Below are 26,021 nucleotides of genomic sequence, written 5' to 3'. Positions count from 1 at the left end.
AACAGGATCCCTTTTGTCGATTCTGTCAATGAATAAATATTGTTGCGTGGATCCAGTAAACGTGCCGGTTGTATAAGGGGACCACATTTTCTAGACTCAAATTCGAGACATTAACATATTTCCTACTCCCAAATCAAAGACACATTAAAAATTTTGCAAAATAGGCTATATTTATTTATTTATTATATGATGGATTAGAAATAAGAGATGGAGTTTACCTACAACATTTATTGTTTGCTGATGATCAAGTAGTCGTAGCACAAGATGGGGAAGATGCTAACTATTGTGCAATCAACTAGCAGTAGCATACAAAACTTGGGGTTTGAAGATTAATTATCAAAAAAAAGAATACTTGACTAATGATTCAGATGAGCTATACATTGAAGGAAAGAAAATCAAAAAGATAAACACTTTCTGTTATTTGGGATCCATTTTAGAAATCGAAGGAAAATCAGAGTCAGAAGTCAATAAAATAATTAGTAGTGGACGGAGGGTCATTGGGTTGCTTAACTCAGTCTTATGGAGCAGGAATGTAATGAGCAGAACTAAAAAATTAATATACAAATCCATATTAGAGAGTGTGGTTCTGTATGGAACGGAGACCTGGACAATTAACATGAAGCACATTAAAAAATTACAAGCTCTAGAGATGGACTTCTGGAGAAGATCGGTAAGAATCTCCAGGAAAGAAAATATAAGGAACACCGAAATAATAAGGAGAATGGAAATAAAAGAAAGAATATATGACGTAATGGATAGGAAGACATTACAGTGGTACGCGCATGTACGACGAATGGAGAAAACCATAATACCAAAACTGATACTGGAGTAGGAACCGGAGGGGAGAAGAAGAAGAGGACGACCTATGACCACCTGGCTCCAGAATGTACAGCACACAGTGAGGAGAATGGGCGCAGAGGAAGAGGACACACAAGATCGAAACACCTGGAGGAATATTTTGAAAATATAGTTTAAGAACTTTATTGTTTGTATTGTAATTTCCAAGTAAATTATTATGTTGGAGATAAGCCTCTGTAATGAGGAAAAGCTCAAAATAATAAAAATTTATTATATGAGAAGAAGGTTTCAATTAAATGTAATAAATACAAAATATCAATTAAATTTGTTACAAATAAAAGCACAGTTACATTTTATTAATACCTTCTAAGATGAATGAGTGTGATCAGGGCAACTGTATTTATCACTGCTGTGAATTTTATTTATCAAGTCTGTATTTTTCAACAACATATGAAAAAACTGGACACAAGTTTCGTCATAATTTATTCTACTTACTCACATTGCTTTCATGGTTTCTACAGCCAACTGTGTTTTGTCACTTGTCCATATATTGTTCATGTGGGAAAATACCCTTTCAGTAGCAGCATTAGTGCCAGGAAAGCAGAAAAGAAACTCCACTAGCTTGAGTACATTTGAGAATGGCACATGATTCTGGCTGAAATGAGAAATCATGTCAACCCATCTTCGAGCTGGAACAGTGTTGTTAGCAGTCCATTCAATGATTTTCCCAGTGGTTACAAACTGTTTGACACTGACATACTCATCATACAGTACATTTTCTGCAAACTGAACATATGATACAGTTTCGCTAACTAGAGAAGAAGTTCTTTCAATGTCATCCCATACATGTATTTGATTCAAGGTAACCCAATTGTAGCAGTCCAAGTTCTGGGAACTTTTTTCAGTCCACTTTTTTAAGTATGATAGAGCAGTTTCATAGAAAAATAATACAGCACCATGAAAACTATTTACCTCTGCTGGAAGGAGACATACCTCTGTTTCAAGAGTTTCAAGAATTGTTTTAACTCTTGAGGGAAGGAACTGGTCTTCAATTTTGGACTGCAATGTAGTTTTCAACTTACTAATACAATCAGCCACTTCAAACATAGTGACTGTCTGTCTTCAACTTTTTTAACTGCTTCATGAAATGATGAAGCCTGACTGTGAACAAAGTATAGCCATACTTCAGACAAAGGGTTTTGAAAGAAGTTTTGAAGTAACGATGGACACTTTTTTCAGATTGGAAGTATGATTTTAGTAGTTTAAACATTTTGATGACTCGCTCAACAGCAGGCAACAATGCTAACCATCTTGTTTGAGCATAACCCAAAATCATTGCAAAATCTGTTTCAACAAAGCTGCAAAAGTCCTTCAGAGTATCAACTCTCACAGTGTATGATTTGAAATACAGAAATATTTTGGAAACTACCATTTCTATATCTAAAGGCAAAATATGAGTAGCTGCTCGAACAGTATTATGCAGTATATGAGCAGCACAACCAACCCCTATCAGCCTATGACCGAGTTCCACTTGTAGTTTAGTAAAAAACATTACTCTGACCTTTTCTTTCAGCACCTCCAAAATTGCAATTAGTGTTATCTGCACACAGTCCAATAACTTTTTCTTCTAGGCTGTTTTTTCAGCGGCAGTCTGTTAAATAGCCACTCACAATAGTAGATGTTTCTCCAGGCAACGATTTTAATTGTAATAATCTTACTTTTACACCAGTTTTGTAATCAAAATATCTGACGAGGATAGGAAAGACCTTAATCTCTTTGTGGTTAGATGGATGCATCAGTCAGAAGTGAAATAAATGTCACTTTTTCTAAATCACGTCGCAACATATCTAATGCATGAGGAGCTAACACATTCACGATTATTGCCTCAGTTTTTGTACGTGCACAAGCAAATTTAGGCTCTAATGTCGCTTGAAGAAGCTTCAATGTACAGTCCATACGTCTGAAACTATGATTGTGCTGAATTGTATGATACGCAAAAACGCCCTTAGTTGCAACTAACCTGTTCTTCTGAGCACAAAGTTTCTCTGATGTAAAAAATGACTTTAATGTTGCACTAGACGCTGCTGCAGAGACTGCTCTTTTACGTTTGTCACTTTTTAAATGTAGTTGTATATCACCACGTCCACTATGACTTAATGAGAAACTAGAAGCACATGTGTTGCACCTCACTTTTCCTTTTGAGTCCGAAGAACTAATGTCACTAATGAATGGAAATTCTTTCTGCGATTGTTCATTGAAGGAGCACTTGCGCTTCTTTGTACTCATTCTTGCGAAGAAGTATTGTTATTGTTACTGACGAGGAAAAACAACTAAACTTATCAAACGTAATATACCATAACACGACGTAACACAAAATTCAATCTGATATAATATGGCACACACAGATGACAAATGGTAGTATTCTACAGACCAGCATACACTGCGTTGGCGACGCCAAAGTCAACGAGAGCGTATATTACTGTTCGTCTGTTCACGTTACTTTGTATTTCGTTTGCATGTTTGCCATAAAACCTCCTCTGTCTCTTCCATGGCTATCAGAAAATATGCAGATTTCTTCCTTCTGTTCGAGTAACGGTTAGAACCGTTTCGACCGCGCGAATGCGTTCGAGTGCGACTTTTTCCCAGTTGCCGTGGTCTCTGACTGCCCATTAGCTGTTCGAGCTTCGGCCAACACGTGTTTGCACAGTAGAAACAGTTTGATAACGGTTTCGACAATTTGTCGTACCCTCTTGTCAAAAAATTTCCCACCATAACTAAAACTAATAATAAAATATACCGATACAGGTGAAATGAATGTCTAATTCGGGACAAATTGTGTCACGATTGTTAATTTCGGGACAAACAGGTGCCCCGAATTACCTCTGAAAAAATTCGGGACAGGCACACAAAAATCGGAATTGTCCCGAAAAAAACGGGACGAATGGTCACCCAACGGTTGTAGCACTCACCAACCATCCGTTAACTCGATCTCATATGAGCAAGGTTACTTTAAGTCTATCTACTGGCAACACTTTGTTTTCCGTGTTCTGCTCCACGGATACCCACATTGTGTAAGTAACTTTACCATTCTGGTGTGTAAGAAATGTCTGAATAATGTTCCCATATTTCAATCTCAATTCTGATTGCCGTCTTCATTCACTGAAACTACGGTAAAAGGTATGGAGAACTTAATGTATCATTCGTAAATAGCTTATAAGACTGTGGGAAAGGAAATGGAAAGCAGTTTGAAAACCTGTATCCGGTATCCACTTCATGTCGCAGAAAAAAAACGTGCGAGTTGTTTCTACTGGCTGTGTTGCTCGTAGATAATTGTTTTCACCTCAGCTTTCGTTCCTTGTAACATACGCTAGGTAGACACGAGATTGACAATATGTTGGTTGCATTGTGTTTCATAGCCTTTTATGCTCCAGCGCAGACACTAAAGTTTTGCAGTTCAGCATAACGAATAGTCGAGGGGTCTCCCTAATTCTGTCACCGACTGTACTACCACAGCTGCTGCTGCCCCGACCACAAATTCGTTTGTGAATTAAACAAGGAATCGCAGCCAACCGACAGTATTGCACACACTTTGCATGCCTCGCATTGGATTTAATTGACAACTTCGGAATTTCTGGCGACCAGCCATCTATCGCAGTTGTGTGTCATTTGCTCACACACATGCGATCTGCGGACAAATCGCGCGTGCCGGCGATGGGCTGCTACGATTCGTCGCTCGTGTGTGGGGCCTCTACTGAGTGGGACTTCAATTCCCCCGACCGTTGCTAGAGTGATATTAAAGCGCCGACTACACATTACATTTCCTAAGATTGATTGTCTTGTGAAAAGGGTTACGTATCAGTATACAGATGGCAGTTATAAAGAGTCGAGGGACCTGAAAGGGAAGCAGTGGTTGGGAAGGGAGTGAGACAGGGTTGTAGCCTCTCCCCGATGCTCTTCAATCTGTATATTGAGCAATCAGTAAAGAAAACAAAAGAAAAGTTCGGAGTAGGTATTAAAATCCATGGAGAAGAAAAAAAAAACTTTAAGGTTCGCCGATGACATTGTAATTCTGTCAGAGACAGCAAAGTACTTGGAAGAGCAGTTGAACGGAATTGACAGTGTCTTGAAAGGAGGATATAAGATGAACATCAACAAAAGCAAAACGAGGATAATGGAACGTAGTCGAATTAAGTCGGGTGATGCTGAGGGAATTTGATTAGGAAGTGAGACGCTTAAAGTAGTAAAGGAAGTTTGCTATTTGGGGAGCAAAATAACTGATGATGGTTGAAGTAGAGGGGATATAAAATGTAGACTGGCAATGGCAAGGGAAGCGTTTCTGAAGAAGAGAAATTTGTTAACATCGAGTATAGATTTAAGTGTCAGGAAGTCGTTTCTGAGAGTATTTGTATGGAGTGTAGCCATGTATGGAAGTGAAACATGGACGATAAATAGTTTGGACAAGAAGAGAATAGAAGCTTTCGAAATGTGGTGCTACAGACAAATGCTGAAGATTAGATGGGAAGATCACATAACTAATGAGGAGGTATTGAAAAGAATTGGGGAGAAGAGGTGTTTGTGGCACAACTTGACTAAAAGAAGGGATCGGTTGGTAGGACATGTTATGAGGAATCAAGTGATCACCAATTTAGCATTGGAGGGCAGCGTGGAAGGTAAAAATCGTAGAGGGAGACCAAGAGATGAATATACTAAGCAGATTCAGAAGGATGTAGGCTGCAGTAGGTACTGGGAGATGAAGCAGCTTGCACAGGATAGAGTAGCATGGAGAGCTGCATCAAACCAGTCTCAGGACTGAAAACCACAACAACAACAACAGTGTATAAAAATCCACAGTTAGGAGATAGATGGTGGAGGACGAAAAACCAGCCCCGAGGATAGGCTGCTTATTCCCGCATACGAGTTGCATATGTTGTTTCGAAGCTGTTGCGAGTAGGTCTGTAAGTGCGAAAGTCTTTGCGACTCGGTTAAGAAGTGTGAAATAAATATCTCAGTGTGATGTACCCTCCGTGAACGTACGTATGTTGTCTTTTAACAGCAGCCGGCCGGGATGACCGAGCGGTTCTAGGCGCTACAGTCTGGAACCGCGCGACGGTTACGGTCGCAGGTTCGAATCCTGCCTCGGGCATGAATGTGTGTGATGTCCTTGGGTTTGTTAAGTTTAAGTAGTTCTAAGTTCTAGGGGACTGATGACCTCAGAAGTTAAGTCCTATAGTGCTCAGAGCCATTTTTTTTTTTAACAGGATTGTGCGACCTGTCACACTTCACGCGATACAGTCTCACGAATTCTTGAAAGATTCACAGAGGAAAGGACTGTCAACAAAGGATTGTGGCCGCAGCGTACTTCGTTACTAACCACTTGCGACTTTTATCTGTGGAGCAGTCTAAAGGGAAAAGTGTTCGCAAATAACCGAATAACGTTAGAAAACTTGAAGGACAATATTCGTAGTGAAATTTTGGGTATTGATGCGGCAGAATTGTCCAGAATGTATGTTGACATGTATTGAAACACAAGGAGGTCATTTTGAGCACTCAATGTAATGTAATGTAAAAGACAAGATCAATTCAGAAAATATAAAACTTTGCGTTAGCTTATTTGTTATGTCCTTATTATCTAATTAGTACATGATTACCTACTTCTTGTTGTATGCTAGTGGCGGGCAACAATTCGTGTGTAGAATGAGATTTTCACTCTGCAGCGGAGTGTGCGCTGGTATGAAACTTCCTGGCAGATTAAAACTGTGTGCCGAACCGAGACTCGAAGTCGGGACCTGAGTTCGAGTCTCGGTCTAGCACACAGTTTTAATCTGCCAGGAAGTTTCAATTCGTGCGTAATTGGTGACAAATGTGTACTCGGGGCCAGTTTAACGTGCGCCTTCCTGTATTAGCACTGAAGCACCACGTTTGCTCTCTCTCACGTAACTGGAATGCAGCATCCACATGCTATAAGCCGCAGGTTCTTCCGAGGACGGCCTCGACAAAAGGAAGACCCTCGGGCAGGTTGACCCCGCCGCCGTCCCTTCCCAAGGTCGCTTCCTCCCCCCGCAGATGTCCTTTAAGTGGAGTCCCTGAATGCGTGGACCGAGTGCTCCCCTTTAACGGCGCGGGTTGCAGGGCGCATGTGCGGCTTTGGCGGCCATCTGTGCGCACGCTCTGACGCATTCGAATAGACTAGACTGGCAGTTTGGTTGCTGCAGCAGGGGAGGCGTGGTGTGTTGTGCCGTGTTGTGTTGTTACGAGTGTGCAGTTACTGTACATGCTACCGTAGTTGATAATCGGGCAGAATCAGCTGCTTCGTGACGGAGCAGTTGCTGTGAACTTCGCACCGACTGGACTGGTAGTGGTGAGTAAACGCCTTGTCTGACTCAGAGAGCTGCTCACTACTCACGTGCTTTTATCGCTGACGCAACATTATAGTAGACACGTTCGCTCCCGGTGAAACTGATTCGACGATGACTCGTTTTGTAGTGAAGAGTATACATAATGCTCAGGATGTGTTGGGTAACTATTGAGCTTTGTGTATAATTAATATTTAGCCGCTTACCCGGGACAAACAGTTCGTGTGACAATATGTAGTCGTTTAATACCACTCCGCTTTAAAATCGGTATTTGAACGCTGAAGATTGGGTGCGTCTACGAGAAAAGTAATGAATGTGAAAAAAAGAAATCTTAATAGTTGCGACATACTCATCTGGAGCGTAGCCCGAGGTCAGAGTTAGGTTGAAAGATGACAGTTTGGTTGCGAGTTGACGAAGCTAACGAATGTTAGAAGATCCAGTATTTCCACGTCAAATATGTATAAACAGTGGTGCGCGATTGTGTTCGGTCAACAGCAGGATGTTACATTGCCAGCTGCCTAAAAATATTAAAACAAGTGTTGTCATTACACAAGACAGAATTTTACAGTAATGTGAGCAGTCTCGCATCTACTTTTACTGCAGCTGGTAACTACAAAACCATACGACATCGTCAAAAGAAAAGTAAATAGTGTTTAAAGACTGCATTGAGCTATTAGATTTTTTTTTCAAGTACATTGATCGCATTTATCTTAGTTAATAATTTTTATTCGATTTTCTTGATCACAAAGCTTTTTGAATTAAATTACCAGTCCCGGCTATGCAATACCTATCTTCAGAATCTATAAAAGAAAAGAAAAAAAAATTACTAGCCCCTACGTTATGTTACGACTTATCTAAATTGAAGCTACCTTAAAATAATCAAAATAGAATAATCAATAATGAGAGCGACGGGCGATGTGTGTACACCTCAGAGCCAACATCAGTTAAATTAAATAAATCAAATTACTATCAAATCCACCTTCATCAACAGTATTTCACCATCAAATCCGTTATAAACAAAAATCTATTGTAACCCACATAAGACACTAAGGACAAGCGACAGTAGGTATAACAAAACCTCGATATATCTCACATTCTGCTGCAGTGCAACAAGTCGTGGGATTTCAAAATAAGACAAGTCAAAACTACCATGCCAGCTTTCCTGCCTCTTGATCACAGGGCCCCGGGTTCGATTCACGGCCGGGGTGAGAATTTTCTCTGCCTGGGAACTGGGTATTTGTGTTGTGCTCATCATTTCATCATGATCATCATCATCATTCGTGACAGTGGCTAAATAGGACTCAGTAAATAAATTGGACTGTGTGAAACATTGGGACTTCGTATGAGCGCTAATGACCACTCAGTTGAGCGCCCAACAAAATCAAACATCATCAAAACTACCATGCATGCTTCAACCAGCTGTATATATGGTGCAAAGTGATCCTAGAGGTCATTCATGCATGCATGACGTTCAATTAAAAGGAAGTTCACTTTTTAAAAAAAATCTTTGCGGTCAAGACAATCAAATAAAAACTATGTACATCATAATCATTCTCCAGATTGCCATTTTATGCCAAATTCTGTTCAATATCTTAATTTATACCGCCCATAAACTTCTACACACTATAACCGAACGGTGTCCTTGACCTCATCTGCATTAATTTTACTATTACAGTGTTGTTAGTGTTTAACATACTGTAGCGCCATATTTTGATAAAAATTATTTTACGGGTTCATCGAAGTTTAAGGGCTATAGGCTGTAGTTAGCAAATAAAAAAGTCCCCAAAAATCATTTAAACTCAATATGAAAAGTCTGGAATAATCGACAGTGGACGATTAGACAGTAAGGTGTTGAGGAACATGGATTCGTATAAGAATTTTTAGTAAGTAACCGCATTACTACATAAGTGGGCCTTTCCACCACGCTTTATGAAGTAAACAAGGATATTTGAAACTTCACTGAAATAGTTTAGTAATATGTAAACGTCATTCTTAAAAATATTTAATGAATTTATTTTTATTGGCGGTTGGCGGATTATGTCACAGAGATAGCTGATACTAACGTTCTAGTTTAAACAAGTAGGGATTCACAAGACCTTCATTAAAATATAATACATACAGAATAAATTACCGCAGTAGCATTAGACTACCGGTCGTGAGGTAAAATACTGTCTGGAGACTACTTGCTTCCGTCTTGTAAAAGTACGGTAATTACTCAACATCAACTGTGCTAAATCATCATGGTATAGTATAGGAATTGTCGCTTTTCATCAAAGAATCTCGATACTCGAAATGCTTACGAGAGATGATTAAGATGAAGCGCTAAGAAGTAATGCCACCGATTTTTTATGTGATGACTCTTAAAAGCTTCTTAAACCAAGCAAATATTATTAACGTTCTACGTCTTTATTCTTCATATCTACATATCTGCAGCCCTCTACCGGTTAAGGGCTCCAAATTGTTGGGTCTAATACAGCGGTGTATCACTAAAGTATGTCGGTGCGTGAGACTGTAGTCGAGTTTCGAACTGGAAGAGATCGCCAACACATTCAGCAACGTCTCCTTCAGCATCACAATGCCACAGCACCACAAGAACTCTGAGATATCTGCAACAGTCATACGCCTTGGGTTCACTGTGGTCGATCATCCTCCACTACACGCAACAAGCGGCTACACGGGTAGCAGGGATTGTGTGGCGTGGGCTGGGCGGTTTTTTAGGTTAGATGGCCTCGGGCAAGTACAGAAAGGGCAACAGCCTCAACGGGTGCAGGGCAAAGTCAGGACATGCGGGGACCAAGCAGCAATCGGTATTGTAATTGTAAACTGTCGAAGCTGCGTTGGTAAAGTACCGGAACTTCAAGCGCTGATAGAAAGCACCAAAGCTGAAATCGTTATAGGTACAGAAAGCTGGCTGAAGCCAGAGATAAATTCTGCCGAAATTTTTACAAACGTACAGACGGTGTTTAGAAAGGATAGATTGCATGCAACCGGTGGTGGAGTGTTCGTTGCTGTTGGTAGTAGTTTATCCTGTAGTGAAGTAGAAGTGGATAGTTCCTGTGAATTATTATGGGTGGAGGTTACACTCAACAACCGAGCTAGGTTAATAATTGGCTCCTTTTACCGACCCCCCGACTCAGCAGCATTAGTGGCAGAACAGCTGAGAGAAAATTTGGAATACATTTCACATAAATTTTCTCAGCATGTTATAGTCTTAGGTGGAGATTTCAATTTACCAGATATAGACTGGGACACTCAGATGTTTAGGACGGGTGGTAGGGACAGAGCATCGAGTGACATTATACTGAGTGCACTATCCGAAAATTACCTCGAGCAATTAAACAGAGAACCGACTCGTGGAGACAACATCTTGGACCTACTGATAACAAACAGACCCGAACTTTTCGACTCTGTAAGCGCAGAACAGGGAATCAGTGATCATAAGGCCGCTGCAGCATCCCTGAATATGGAAGTAAATAGGAATATAAAAAAAGGGAGGAAGGTTTATCTGTTTAGCAAGAGTAATAGAAGGCAGATTTCAGGCTACCTAACAGATCAAAACGAAAATTTCTGTTCCGGCACTGACAATGTTGAGTGTTTATGGAAAAAGTTCAAGGCAATCGTAAAATGCGTTTTAGACAGGTACGTGCCGAGTAAATCTGTGAGGGACGGGAAAAACACACCGTGGTACAACAACAAAGTTAGGAAATTACTGCGAAAGCAAAGAGAGCTTCACTCCAAATTTAAACGCACCCAAAACCTCTCAGACAAACAGAAGCTAAACGATGTCAAAGTTAGCGTAAGGAGGGCTATGCGTGAAGCGTTTAGTGAATTCGAAAGTAAAATACTAGGTACCGACTTGACAGAAAATCCTAGGAAGTTCTGGTCTTACGTTAAATCAGTAAGTGGCTCGAAACAGCATGTCCAGACACTCCGGGATGATGATGGCATTGAAACAGAGGATGACAAGCGTAAAGCTGAAATACTAAACACCTTTTTCCAAAGCTGTTTCACAGAGGAAGACCGCACTGCAGTTCCTTCTCTAAATCCTCGCACAAACGAAAAAATGGCTGACATCGAAATAAGTGTCCAAGGAATAGAAAAGCAACTGGAATCACTCAACAGAGGAAAGTCCACTGGACCTGACGGGATACCAATTCGATTCTACACAGAGTACGCGAAAGAACTTGCCCCCCTTCTAACAGCCGTGTACCGCAAGTCTCTAGAGGAACGGAAGGTTCCAAATGATTGGAAAAGAGCACAGGTAGTCCCAGTCTTCAAGAAGGGTCGTCGAGCAGATGCGCAAAACTATAGACCTATATCTCTGACGTCGATCTGTTGTAGAATTTTAGAACATGTTTTTTGCTCGAGAATCATGTCGTTTTTGGAAACTCAGAATCTACTATGTAGGAATCAACATGGATTCCGGAAACAGCGATCGTGTGAGACCCAACTCGCTCTATTTGTTCATGAGACCCAGAAAATATTAGATACAGGCTCCCAGGTAGATGCTATTTTTCTTGACTTCCGGAAGGCGTTCGATACAGTTCCGCACTGTCGCCTGATAAACAAAGTAAGAGCCTACGGAATATCAGACCAGCTGTGTGGCTGGATTGAAGAGTTTTTAGCAAACAGAACACAGCATGTTGTTATCAACGGAGAGACGTCTACAGACGTTAAAGTAACCTCTGGCGTGCCACAGGGGAGTGTTATGGGACCATTGCTTTTCACAATATATATAAATGACCTAGTAGATAGTATCGGAAGTTCCATGCGGCTTTTCGCGGATGATGCTGTAGTATACAGAGAAGTTGCAGCATTAGAAAATTGTAGCGAAATGCAGGAAGATCTGCAGCGGATAGGCACTTGGTGCAGGGAGTGGCAACTGACCCTTAACATAGACAAATGTAATGTATTGAGAATACATAGAAAGAAGGATCCTTTATTGTATGATTATATGATAGCGGAACAAACACTGGTAGCAGTTACTTCTGTAAAATATCTGGGAGTATGCGTGCGGAACGATTTGAAGTGGAATGATCATATAAAATTAATTGTTGGTAAGGCGAGTACCAGGTTGAGATTCATTGGGAGAGTCCTTAGAAAATGTAGTCCATCAACAAAGGAGGTGGCTTACAAAACACTCGTTCGACCTATACTTGAGTATTGCTCATCAGTGAGGGATCCGTACCAGATCGGGTTGACGGAGGAGATAGAGAAGATCCAAAGAAGAGCGGCGCGTTTCGTTGCAGGGTTATTTGGTAACCGTGATAGCGTTACGGAGATGTTTAACAAACTCAAGTGGCAGAGTCTGCAAGAGAGGCGCTCTGCATCGCGGTGTAGCTTGCTCGCCAGGTTTCGAGAGGGTGCGTTTCTGGATGAGGTATCGAATATATTGCTTCCCCCTACTTATACCTCCCGAGGAGATCACGAATGTAAAATTAGAGAGATTAGAGCGCGCACAGAGGCTTTCAGACAGTCGTTCTTCCCGCGAACCATACGCGACTGGAACAGGAAAGGGAGGTAATGACAGTGGCACGTAAAGTGCCCTCCGCCACACACCGTTGGGTGGCTTGCGGAATATAAATGTAGATGTAGATACAGTCCCGATTTACCCCACATATTTTTCATCGGTTTCCAAGGGCTAGTGAACATCTTCGAGGACTTCACTTTGATAGTGATGAAGCGGCACAGACAGCGGTTATGTGACTCAGTCAACAGTCTCTCCAACATTTTACAGTAATGGTATCAACGAACTTCTCTCTTGTTGGGAGAAACGTCTTCGTCGCCAAGGTGATAATTTTGAGACATTTGTAGACATGAAGAATAAAGATGTAGAATGTTAATAACGTTCGTTTTATTTAAAAATCTTTAAGAGTTTTCACATTAAAAATTTGAATCCATTACTTGTCAGCAAGCCTTGACACATCCATTACAAGGCATAACGCTGAGGCCAGTGTTCTGCAAAGTGAGTACGTCCCACACCAGTGTGATGCGAACATTTACGTATTATTGTAAGAAATTAAGGTATATCGGCTTTAGACATGAACGAATTTTTAGGTTTTTAAAGAAATTAAATGTAATTTAATTCTATCGAATTTAAGAAGGTGCCTGTTAATTTTTAATTACTTCATACGTACTGATAACTACAAAATTTTCACAGAAATTAAATGTAATTCATTTACTAAATATTGTTATACTTATAAAAAAATCAAATAGTTTTTATACTTATCTTCAGTTAACAATTCTCGAGTGTACCACTGCACTGACAGTGGGTATTGCCTCTCGAGTGGCAACGGCGTCATATGGGTATTTCCACCCCGTGCGCGTCCTTGGTCATGGAGGCGAGTTCGTTATATTTAATGATTCAGTAATAATCGTGGTAAAAAAAAGAACTGTTTTGTATAATCATAACACTCAGTATTACGTATGCTATGCGTGATGTGGCGATTTTGAAAAAAAAAATATTTTAGTTGCAAAATTATGAAAATGTGATGTTTCCTTTTTTTCTCGTAGTCAGTTTTGACAGATAACCTCTAATGATTATCTGGGCTCTGCGTGTGGCATCAGCAAAGCTGTCAAGAGGCAGGTACATTTGACGGAAACAACCTCTCAGTTTCATGAAGGTTGTACGTTCAACTCGTCCTTGGATTTGCGTAACGCTCTGAACCATTTACTGGAACAAAACTTTCCAGTCGTTTGTAGTTATGTACTTAAGTGACAGTTGCTACATCCTTAGATTCCTCAAACTTTGTAGTACAGTAATTACAATGCTACAGCTAAATTAGATTTCTAGGTTTTACCACCGCTTTTACAGCGTTGCTACTTAACAGTGGACGTTTCTAGAAGTGACACATAGTCAGAAACGGAAATATTTCAAGAAACCTCCTACCGATATGTAACTGGAAATACTCAAAGCTACCTGTAAGATTTTGTTACCTGCTGGAAAACTCAATTGGAAGCATGCCTCAACGAATACATTTTACTGTGTTTGCATTCATTGTTGTGATGCAGGGTGGCATCAGAGTCCAAGAGTGATTCAAGCAACGTAAAGACAGTAGCTATTTCTATACAATGTAAAATACCCACCGAGCCTATGATACATATGCACGATCACACATGCTAAACATGTAATAATTAGATAATAAAGAAATAACAAATAAACTAATGATGTTGTTGTATTTGGTCGTGGCGGGCAATAACTCATGAGTAATTGGCGAGTTACTCGGGCCCAGTTCTTCGTGCGCAACCCTGTATTATTGTGATGCAAGATGACAATAAAGTACATCAATATACTTGTCTGAGGAGTGCTCCATCCACATCCTGCTCCTGTTCTGTGACCTGTAACGCGCCTTATTTCTCTATATTATTTCCGCTATGCTTATGAATCGCAAACAATAAGTTGAAAAGTCTTCCATTGATTGTCAGTAGGGAAATCCCTTGCCGTAGGTCAGTGTCACAGGCAGAGGCCATGAAGTTCACAAATACATGATCAGTGTGAGTAAACAATCCGTATTATGTTTTAAGTGCCCTACCATTCTGGTTATGATCGGTAAATGTCGGAAAAGTCTCTAAATTCGTCACGTTGCCATTTAAAAGTTTTCAGTAAAAACTGACTGCGATGAACAAACGGAAACACATATTTACAGTTTTGTAATTGTCTTTTAAACGATTTTTTCAAAATCACATCACATGTAGCCTATGTAATACAGAGTCTTCTTGAATACAGAAAACTTTTTAGTTTCTCCATAATATTTTCTGAATCCATGTTGTTGTTGTGAGCTTCAGTCCTAAGACTGGTTTTATGCAGCTCTCCATGCTACTCTATCCTGGGCAAGCTTCTTCATCTCCCAGTACCTACTGCAACCTACATCCTTCTGAACCTGCTTAGTGTATTCATCTCTTGGTCTCCCCCTACGATTTTTACCCTCCACGCTGCCCTCCAATACTAAATTGGTGATCCCTTGATGCCTCAGAACATGTCCTACCAACCGATCCCTTCTTCTAGTCAAGTTGTGCCACAAACTTCTCTTCTCCCCAATCCTATTCAATACTTCATTAGTTATGTGATCTTCCCATCTAATCTTCAGCATTCTTCTGTTGCACCACATTTAGAAAGCTTCTATTCTCTTCTTGTCCAAACTATCTATCGTCCATATTTCACTTCCATACATCGCTACACTCCATACACATACTTTCAGAAATGACTTCCTGACACTTAAATCAATACTCGATGTTAACAAATTTCTCTTCTTCAGAAACGCTTTCCCTGCCATTGCCAGTCTACATTTTATATCCTCTCTACTTCGACCATCATCAGTTATTTTGCTCCCCAAATAGCAAAATTCCTTTACTACTTTAAAGTGTCTCATTTCCTAATCTAATTCCCTCAGCATCACACGACTTAATTCGTCTACATTCTATTATCCTCGTTTTGCTTTTGTTGATGTTCATCTTATACCCTCCTTTCAAGACACTGACCATTCCGTTCAACTGCTCTTCCAAGTCCTTTGCTGTCTCAGGCAAAATTAAAATGTCATCGGCGAACCTCAAAGTTTTTATTTCTTCCCCATGGATTTTAATACCTACTCCGAACTTTTCTTTTTCTTCCTTTACTGCTTGCTCAATATACAGGTTGAATAGCATCGGGGAGAGGCTACAACCCTGTCTCACTCCCTTCCCAACCACTGCTTCCCTTTGATATCCCTCGACACTTATAAATGCCATCTGCTTTCTATACAAATTGTAAATAGCCTTTCGCTCCCTGTATTTTACCCTGCCACCTTCGGAATTTGAAAGAAAGTATTCCAGTCAACATTGTCAAAAGCTTTCTCCAAGTCTGCAAATGCTAGAAACGTAGGTTTGCCTTCCCTTAGTCTAGCTTCTAAGATACGTCGTAGGGTCAGTATTGCCTCACGTGTTCCAACATTTCTGCGGAATCCAAACTGATCTTCCCCGAGGTCGGCTTCTATCAGTTTTTCCATTCGTCTGTAAAGAATTCGTGTTAGTATTTTGCAGCTGTGGCTTATTAAACTGATAGTTCGGTAATTTTCACATCTGTCAACACCTGCTTTCTTTGGGATTGGAATTATTATATTCTTCTTGAAGTCTGAGGGTATTTCGCCTGTCTCATACATCTTGCTCACCAGATGGTGGAGTTTTGTCAGGACTGGCTCTCCCAAGGCCGTCAGTAGTTTTAATGGAACGTTGTCTACTCCCGGGGCCTTGTTTCGACTCAGGTCTTTCAGTGCTCTGTCAAACTCTTCACGCAGTATCATATACCCCATTTCATCTTCATCTACATCCTCTTCCATTTCCATTATATTGTCCTCAAGTACATCGCCCTTGTATAGCCCCTCTATATACTCCTTCCACCTTTCTGCTTACCCCTCTTTGCTTGGAACAGGGTTTCCATCTGAGCTCTTGATATTCATGCAAGTGGTTCTCTTTTCTCCAAAGCTCTCTTTAATTTTCCTGTAGGCGGTATCTGTCTTACCCCTAGTGAGATAAGCCTCTACCTCCTTACATTTGTCCTCTAGCCATCCCTGCTTAGCCGATTTGCACTTCCTGTCTATCTCATTTTTGAGACGTTTGTATTCCTTTTTGCCTGCTTCATTTACTGCATTTTTGTATTTTCTCCTTTCATCAATTAAATTCAGTATCTCTTCTGTTGCGATCACTATTTCATCCCTCAAAGCCACCCATTCTTCTTCTATTTATTTCCCCCATTCCTGTCAATTGTTCCCTTATGCTCTCCCTGAAACTCAGTACAACCTCTGGTTCTTTCAGTTTATCCAGGTCCCATCTCCTTAAATTCCCACCTTTTTGCAGTTTCTTCAGTTTTAATCTACAGTTCATAACCAATAGATTGTGGTCAGAGTCTACATCTGCCCCTGGAAATGTCTTACAATTTAAAATCTGGTTCCTAAATCTCTGTCTTACCATTATATAATCTTTCTGAAACCTTTTAATATCTCCAGGGTTATTCCATGTATACAACCTTCTTTCATGATTCTTGAACCAAGTGTTACCTATGATTAAGTTATGCTCTGTGCAAAATTCTACCAGGCGGATTCCTCTTTCATTTCTTACCCCTACTACGTTTCCTTCTCTTCCTTTTCCTACTACCGAATTACAGTCACCCATGACTATTAAATTTTAGTCTCCCTTCACTACCTGAATAATTTCTTTTATCTCATCATACATTTCATCAATTTCTTCATCATCTGCAGAGCTAGTTGGCATATAAACTTTTACTACTGTAGTAGGCGTGGGTTTCGTGTCTATCTTGGCCACAATAATGCGTTCACTATGCTGTTTGTAGTAGCTTACCCGCACTCCTATTTTTTATTCATTATTGAACCTACTCCTGCATTACCCCTATTTGATTTTGTATTTATAACCCTGTATTCACCTGACCAAAAGTCTTGTTCCTCCTGCCACCGAACTTCACTAATTCCCACTATATCTAACTTTAACCTATTCATTTCCCTTTTTAAATTTTCTGAATCCATACATATTATAAAAAAGAGTGTATATTTGCCACAAGTCTACCTATACCACTGGACCGATTTGAACCACACTACATGTAACTGTTACTGCCAGCCAACAATCGTTGTGGGGGTGAGAACCGCCTATCTGTAATAGGTCAGGAGATATGATGTCATAAACAATGAGGCGTGTGAAAAACTGACGAGTCATGAATTACGTTTAAATTTGTTACTTCTGTGCTACAAACTCCACTTGCAATAAATTTCGCAAACAGTATCCAAATACGCTGATAAATGCTCGTGCAAAGTTATATCATGGTACCACACGTAGTTCAGCAAACATGACGTCATGAACGTTGATATACGTGACAAAGTGCCGCCTTGTTCTGCACGTTTACATTATTTCTTTGCTAATCCTCTCCTCGTAACATATTTCGTAGACAGTGTCCACAAATGCCACTGTACGTCATTGTGTGACACGTAGAGTGTGGAAAATTACATTTGCATGATGTTTAAATTTATTACTTATTAGCTACTAACTCTATTTGGAATATACAGGGTGATTCAAAAAGAATACCACAACTTTAGGAACTTAAAACTCTGCAACGACAAAAGGCAGAGCTAAGCACTATCTGTCGGCGAATTAAGGGAGCTATAAAGTTTCATTTAGTTGTACATTTGTTCGCTTGAGGCGCTGTTGACTAGGCGTCAGCGTCAGTTGATGCTAAGATGGCGACTGCTCAGCAGAAAGCTTTTTGTGTTATTGAGTACGGCAGAAGTGAATCGACGACAGTTCAGCGTGCATTTCGAACGAAGTATGGTGTTAAACCTCCTGATAGGTTGTGTATTAAACGTTGGTATAAACAGTTTACAGAGAATGGGTGTTTGTGCAAAGGGAAAAGTTCTGGACGGCAGAGCACTTCATCACTCTTCCTCCAAGAAGCCCTGATCTTACCCCCTGCGATTTTTTCTTATGGGGGTATGTTAAGGATATGGTGTTTCGGCCACCTCTCCCAGCCACCATTGATGACTTGAAACGAGAAATAACAGCAGCTATCCAAACTGTTACGCCTGATATGCTACAGAGAGTGTGGAATGAGTTGGAGTATCGGGTTGATATTGCTCGAGTGTCTGGAGGGGGCCATATTGAACATCACTCAAAAACGAGTGAAAAAAAACCTTTTTAAATACTCTTTGTAGTGATGTATAACAGAAGGTTATTTTATGTTTCTTTCATTAAATACACATTTTTAAAGTTGTGGTATTCTTTTTGAATCACCCTGTACTTCGCAGTGTCCCCAAATGAAGCTCAACGTAACTACACAAATACTTCATTGTACGACACATAATATGACGTTCTAAGCACTGAGAAACATGAAAAAATGCTGCACCATGCATACAGTTTTAATGCGTTTACTCTTTACTGCTGGGACACTCCTATAGTCGAATCAACTGAAGGAAATCCCTGACATTTTGGAGCATTTTCGACAGCTTTCAACAGCAAAGCGCAAATGGCTGAACGCGAAAACAGCAGCAGTGGCGTGGCGTGGCCACAGACAGTTTACAAAATCGTGTTGGAGGCACGCGAGACAGCTGCGTCCAGCTTATAGAAACTGTTAGGGATCTAGAAATATTGTTTGTAGTCAACCACTGAGCTAAAAACACTTTACAGAGAATTTGCATTTTGTATACCACGTTTCTTACTTTGGTTACTGTAGCTACACATTCGTACGAAGGTAAGCCAATTATTATCCGCAATTTGGTTATAATTTTCTTTATTTTGGATTCTGTCGTCTTACGTTGATGACGCGTGCTTTGTTTATTTGTTGTTATATCTTTGCAATTTTCAAGCTGCTAGGTTAGTTTCGTTATCGCTGCCGTGCTGTTAATCATGGCTGCTCCTGTCTATTTGCACCAAATGAGAGCAATGTTCAGTGATCAGTTTTTTGTAGTCGGAAGACTTTCGGTACAGTACGGGAACAGTGTTTTGCCACAACGGAGTGTCTACGAATGGACTGAAAAATTCCGAAATGGTCGCAGAAGTGTTGCGCACGGTGATGGAGCCGACCGTATACCGCCACAAATTAAGAAATCATTGAGCGTTCACGTGACATGATTATCTTGGACAGACGATTAATTATTGACGAAGTAGCACATCGTGTGCAAATTATTCACGGTTCTGCCTACGAAATCATCCACAACTGACTTGGGGTTTCATAATCGGTCCCAAATAAAACTCACACAATTGCATAAACAAACGCGCTTGGACATCTGGAAAAAACATTTTGATCGCTGTGGTAACGAAGGGGACAACTTCTTAGATAGGATCATTAGGGATGACGAAACATGGATCCATCATTACGAGCCAGAGAATAAACGGCAGAGTATGGAAGGCAAGCCGGCCGGAGTGGCCGTGCGGTTCTAGGCGCTACAGTCTGGAGCCGAGCGACCGCTACGGTCGCAGGTTCGAATCCTGCCTCTGCTATGGATGTGTGTGATGTCCTTAGGTTAGTTAGGTTTAATTAGTTCTAAGTTCTAGGCGACTGATGATCTCAGAAGTTAAGTCGCATAGTGCTCAGAGCGATTTGAGCCATGGAAGGCAAACAGCCAAAGTCGCCGTGCAATAAAAAGTCCAAGACCCAACCGTCCGCAGGAAAACTGATGCTTACGGTTTTTTGGGACGCACAGGGTCCAGTACTGGAACATTATGGGAAAAGGGGCACAACGATAAAGTGTACGTTACAGTGAGAGCTACTGCCAAGCTAAAGCCTACAATTCAAAGCAAACGCCGAGAATTGCTGTCAGAAAGTGTTGTGTTGTTGCGCGACAATGCCCATGCGCATACTGCTGGCCACACTGCTGAAACGCTCCAGAAACTCAAATTTAAAGTACTGCATCATCCTCCATATGGTCCCGATCTTGCCCCTTCTATCACTTGTTTGGTCCAATCAAACAGGCATCAAGGGGCCGTCTATTTGCCACGGACGAAGCAGTGAAAGAAGCGGTGCATTCCTGGCTCGCAGCTCAACCGAGAACCTTCTTTTATGAGGGCATCGGGAAGCTTGCAAAATTGTACAACGATGGACCAAGTGCGCTGAAACGCAAGGAGATCATGTCGAAAAATGATTACTATAAAATATTATAACTAATTTGCAAATAATAATTGTCTTACCCTCGTACATTAAGCATATTTATTTGTACGACTGTTTTGAACCCTGCTCTGTGGCCATGGGCTAGGAGTGTTGATATTTTAAAAAATATCTGGTATCCGATATATCGATATTTAAGCAATAGTATCGGCTATATCGAAAGGTTTCAATATATCGACGAAGAAATATCTAGATACTGGCGCATAGAAACATCGGCTGCACAGTGTATATATACTGCCGGTTTTAGGCTATGTGTTTAAGTATTGACTTATTGTTAGATATTCTGAACATCAACAAGCTAGCAGCCTGCCTAGTCCCCTTAGGGCAAGAATTGCAAGGCAAACGAAGAACGTAAGTCCTTGGCGATAACCACTTTCCCAACAATGGCAGCTGCATGTAAGTGTCACAGTAAGAGGTGCCCGATGGGTCCGTTGTTAGCTTTCGTCAGATATCACTTCATATCGACTTCCCTTTTTTCATTTCTGGCAACGCTAGTGACCTAGCAGTCGCAGTGTCAAAACTGCAGTTCCTCTTGGTAGCGCCGACTACGTCAGCATTTCCCTGATACTTCTCCACCCATCGTAAAGACCAGTCTTGTCATTTAGATTTTTGTTTATCATTTTCAAAAAAATAGTTCAAATGGCTCTGAGCACTATGGGGCTTAACATCTGAGGTCATCAGTCCCCTAGAACTTAGAACTACTTAAACCTAACTAACCTAAGGACATCACACACATCCATGCCCGAGGCAGGATTCGAACCTGCGACCGTAGCAGTCGCGTGGTTCTGGACTGAAGTGCCTAGAACCGCTCGGACACTGCGGCCGGCTATCATTTTCAGAAACTGTTATTGAAGAATACCGATGTGAAGCAGTAGCACACTAGTTGCGTTAAATTATTTTCCTCATGCAACTGGCTTTCTGTTTCTTCACATCGGACATTTTTTTTTATTCCATTCACATCGCCACCGCCCCGTTCAGTCGGACTTCTTCCTTTTGTGCCACACATACTTGCTTCACACCGTCAAAGCGAAAGGTTTGACGTGATGACAGGTAAAGCAGTAAGTTTCCTTCATACGATGAAAGTAAAAATATGTTCTACTACAATTTTTCAAGAATAACTTCAAATATTTACCGAAAACTGTGAAAAATACAATATATAAAATAAAAACATCGGCACTCGATACTGTCGTTTTTACATCGATATCTCGTGTGAGGTAATGTCGCCCCTATATATCAACACTTTTTGGTGACACTATCGATGTATCGACATTTTAACAACAGCCCTATTGTGGACGCGCACATAGTGGAAACAGCCATGCGTCGCTACGTGTACTTGATTGGCAATATCCACTCCGCGCTACATCGGATATGCTGCTAGGGTGAGAGTACTTCGTAACACCACATCTCTTCTGTAAGGCTGGCTGTATGTGCTTTTCCCTAAAATTCGGGGAGAAGGGAGGTTAGCAGAAGTTTCCCTCTCTTATTATTTTTACTGCCTTGTTTCGATATTTGTTCTAGTTTGTAACTGCTTCTTAAACTTTATTGCTCTTTTCGTTCGCCGCCAAAGGACCCACACATTGTGAAACTACAAGACAATGGTATTTCAGTTCAGTTATATTACAGCTGTGCTCTGCAGTAGTACGAAATTTGTGATTGCTGTACCAGTATTTCCTGTTACAGTGTTATTAAACTATTTTTTCCGCTATGGATAAGTTCATTGTAGGGAGTGGTCCGTTCAGAAGTGAAATCTTCAAGCTCGAAAAAACAGAAGCAGAAAGTAATTCAAAGGCAATATAGTGACATTTATTTTGCTGTGTTTTCGAAACTACGTTTGTCAACAAAACATTCCTCTCTAAGTGGAGATGTGTTCGTCAGTTGTTGTAACAAAATAAAAAAAAGTGAAGTTCATGACTACATCAGCATGTATTTCGCAAAATACCGGAAGTTGGCTATAAGGTATCCGAACTTGTCGTAAAAGCCAAAAAACAACAAACAATAGCAGGAACATTATTAATACTCGCGTGTAAGAAAATGATAAAAATAGCCCTTAGTTCAGAAACAGCTACTCAAATTTCAGAAGTTCCTGTCTCTGCTGACACGATCAGCTGCCGGATTAGTGACATGTACGGCGACATCGAAGACTTTTGAAGGAGAAAATAAAGAGGAGTCGCAAGTTCTCACTTGAGAACGAAGAGTCCGCCGATATTAGTGGTCACGCACAACTTCTTTCCTACGTAAGGTATGTTGATGGGAATGTAATTGCAAGTAATTTCATTTTTTTTCCCAAATAACTGTTCGAACTAGCAACCATTGAAGAAATACTTCGTACGACTAATGAATATTTGGTTCGTACTGAATTAACGTGGAAGGATTGCGTTAGTGATTGTACAGACGAAGCCGCTTCTAGGATAGGCTGAGTGAAAAGATTCGTGGGTAAAGTATACAGGGTAAATCCTATCTTGTCTCTTTAACCGCGAAGCCATTCTTGCAGGGTCTTTGCCATCTCCTCCGAAAATCGTGGTGAAAAGCCGCGAACTTCATCAAATCGCTGCTCCTAAATATGCGGCTTTCCAACGTTCCGTGTCGCACTACACCTCTGCTACAAACAACTACAAATAGTTATCGCAAGTAAAAGCGTTACCGCGAATTTTTGAACTTACAGATGAGATACTTCAAGTTTTTGCTATTGAGGGGCACGATTATGTGGATTTATTTGCAGTTAATATATTTCCGATATTTTTGTACACTTAAATAAACTAAACAGCAAAGGCAAGGTAGAAACGAAAATATCCCGACTGGAATGTCTAATGTTCAAGTATTTATAAATAAGGTAAATTTATGGATTCAGGCGATTGAAAATGGACAGTGGGAGATGTTGCCAACTGCATGGCCCCTTACTAACGATAGTAAGGTATTTATGGACGTAATTAAAGAACATTTAGCACTCGTGCAGCATAATTTCAAAAAAAAAAAAAAAAAAAAAACATTCTGGAGAGGGTGATGGAATTTGACCGGGTTTATGAATCACTTGTGGATTCGAAACATCTTCAGAATAATTTAGTTTTAGGCTTACAAGTGAAACTGGCAGATCTGAAGACAGGCAGAACATCGAAATAATAATTTTTCATAGTGGCTTTTGGTACATTTTGGTTGTCAATAAGCAATGAATGCCCGACTATCATTGAGATGGCAGCTTATGTGTTATTAACATTCTCAATTACATTATTTGTGCAAACTGGGTTTTTCGCTGCAGACTGAAATTAAAATATCGAAGTGAGAGGGACTCGGCATTGTTAGATATTGTCTTGCAGGGTGAAATATGAATGTAATATCAAAATTTAGGTGGTTAACTTCGTCTTAGTCAGAAACGAGCGCTGCAGTCATGGACTGTGCGGCTGATCCCGGCGGAGGTTCGAGTTCTCCCTCGGGCATGGGGGTGTGTGTTTGTCCTTAGGCTACTTTAGGTTAAGTAGTGTGTAAGCTTAGGGACTGATGACTTTAACAGTTAAGTCCCATAAGATTTCACACACATTTGAACACATTTCAGAAACAAGCAGCTGACAGCGTATAAAAAGTCTTTGTTATTGTTTCATGCCCGATCGTAAGGCTATGATTGTCCGAAAAACTGAGATGGTTAAACAGAATCGTACAATGAATATCTTTCGTATCTTGCAACTTTACGCAACGTCAGCTCCTGCCATTCAGAAACAAGCGTCATTTTCTATCTCAAAATGTAAACTGTTGATGATCGTATTTTCCTGTGATCTCTCCCACTAAACGCACCTCAACAAAATTAGCTGAGGATTAGGTAGTTTTAGCAGTACCGCAATGTCGGAGCGAGCGTGAGAGCGAGAGCGAACTCGACAACAGGTTACATTCTAGTATTCGCGAAAGTAAAACAGTTGTCGCTCCCTGAGCATCCAGCAAAAAATTGAATCACAATGCATTATATCCACGTATAATCTAAGTAAACCACTCTCATAATTTCGGAACTTCTTTTTTGGTAAAAATTGCTGGTTTTTAACACATGACTCGTTTATTTTGGAATCTTTTAAAATCATTGCATGGAGGCCGATAGAGAATAATTTGAGTGTCTATTCACTGGCCTTGAAATCCAACGTGTGCGAGAAAAGCAGTGAAGTTTTCACACTGTTGATAACGTCTTACACTGCTGCGTTATAGCACGTTTCCATGTTATTAACTATTTTTATGAACGCTTTCTTCCTTACATTCGATTAGCGCTCCATTAGTCAACCTGACTCTCTTATAATGTAACTTACTGACCATGGACATAACTTAATACTTTCAAAACACATCCAGTGGGCAATCTTACAACTGTTTTCCTAATCGTTAATATTTTTTTTAATTTGTTAATGACTTTTGGACATTTAGCTTAAATGTGTAACAGACTGGAACCTCAAAATCCGAGCGGGATTAGCCGAGCGGTCTCGGACGCTGCAGTCCTGGACTGTGCGGCTGGTCCCGGCGGAGGTTCGAGTCCTCCCTCGGGCATGGGTGAGTGTGTTTGTACTTAGGATAAATTAGGTTAAGTAGTGTGTAAGCTTAGGGACTGATGACCTTAGCAGTTAAGTCTCATAATATTTCACACACATTTGAACACTTTTGAACCTTCAAAAGGAAACATGCGACGAGAGTGCGTTTATAACAACATATCAGTTTAACCTGAAAGTGAGTCTGTGATCTAAGAAAATAAAAATACCATCATTAATATAAAAGGTTTGTTCACATCACAAATAATTTTCCTATGTTATTATTTGCGCTTTCGCTATAAAATCTCACAGGAGTTTACACACTTCTTTTCGTCTTCTCTGCTCAAGTGTTCAAATGTTCCTTCGTAGTGAATTGCCTAGAAGACGGGATCATGTTGAAGTGGTAGAGGTGTTGCCGCAATCTCCCGTGATTGAACTGGAGGCGTACCATTGTCACTATAAAGTTTCTGCTATATTTACAATTTTGGTAGGAAGGGCGTTTGGGAGTTTGGGTACCACTGCGGCATAGTGTCTCCCTTTAATTTTGTAAGACTAGTGCAGGTTTTCGTTCCATCGTGCCTTTATTCAAGTCTTTGTGGTATGTAAGAGACGGTCAGGAAATTAAAAAGAAACCTGTTATGTCTTATCTCCCTCAATGATTTGTTACGTGAAAGACGCCAAGTTGCACCATGCTTCAGAGTTCATATTAAATTGTTGATACCAGATGACGGTTCAGAGATCGAA

At 40.5% G+C, this 26,021-nt stretch overlaps 1 protein-coding gene across 2 annotated transcripts in view; it reads left to right on the top strand.

Moving 5' to 3' along the window:
- The first annotated feature begins 7,011 nt into the window (after positions 1–7,011).
- LOC126091901 (ATP-binding cassette sub-family G member 1-like) overlaps positions 7,012–26,021 on the top strand; it is an 816,748-nt gene continuing 797,738 nt past the window's right edge. For both annotated transcript variants that reach the window (XM_049907201.1, XM_049907200.1), the window contains exon 1: positions 7,012–7,156. The gene's annotated coding sequence lies outside the window, so the exon portion shown is untranslated. The remainder of the gene's footprint in view (positions 7,157–26,021) is intronic.

The sequence above is a fragment of the Schistocerca cancellata genome, chromosome 7 (assembly GCF_023864275.1).
Source record: "Schistocerca cancellata isolate TAMUIC-IGC-003103 chromosome 7, iqSchCanc2.1, whole genome shotgun sequence".
Lineage (NCBI taxonomy): Eukaryota > Metazoa > Arthropoda > Insecta > Orthoptera > Acrididae > Schistocerca > Schistocerca cancellata.
Note: the sequence above shows the minus strand (reverse complement) of the source record. Positions and strands in the feature narration are given on the sequence as shown.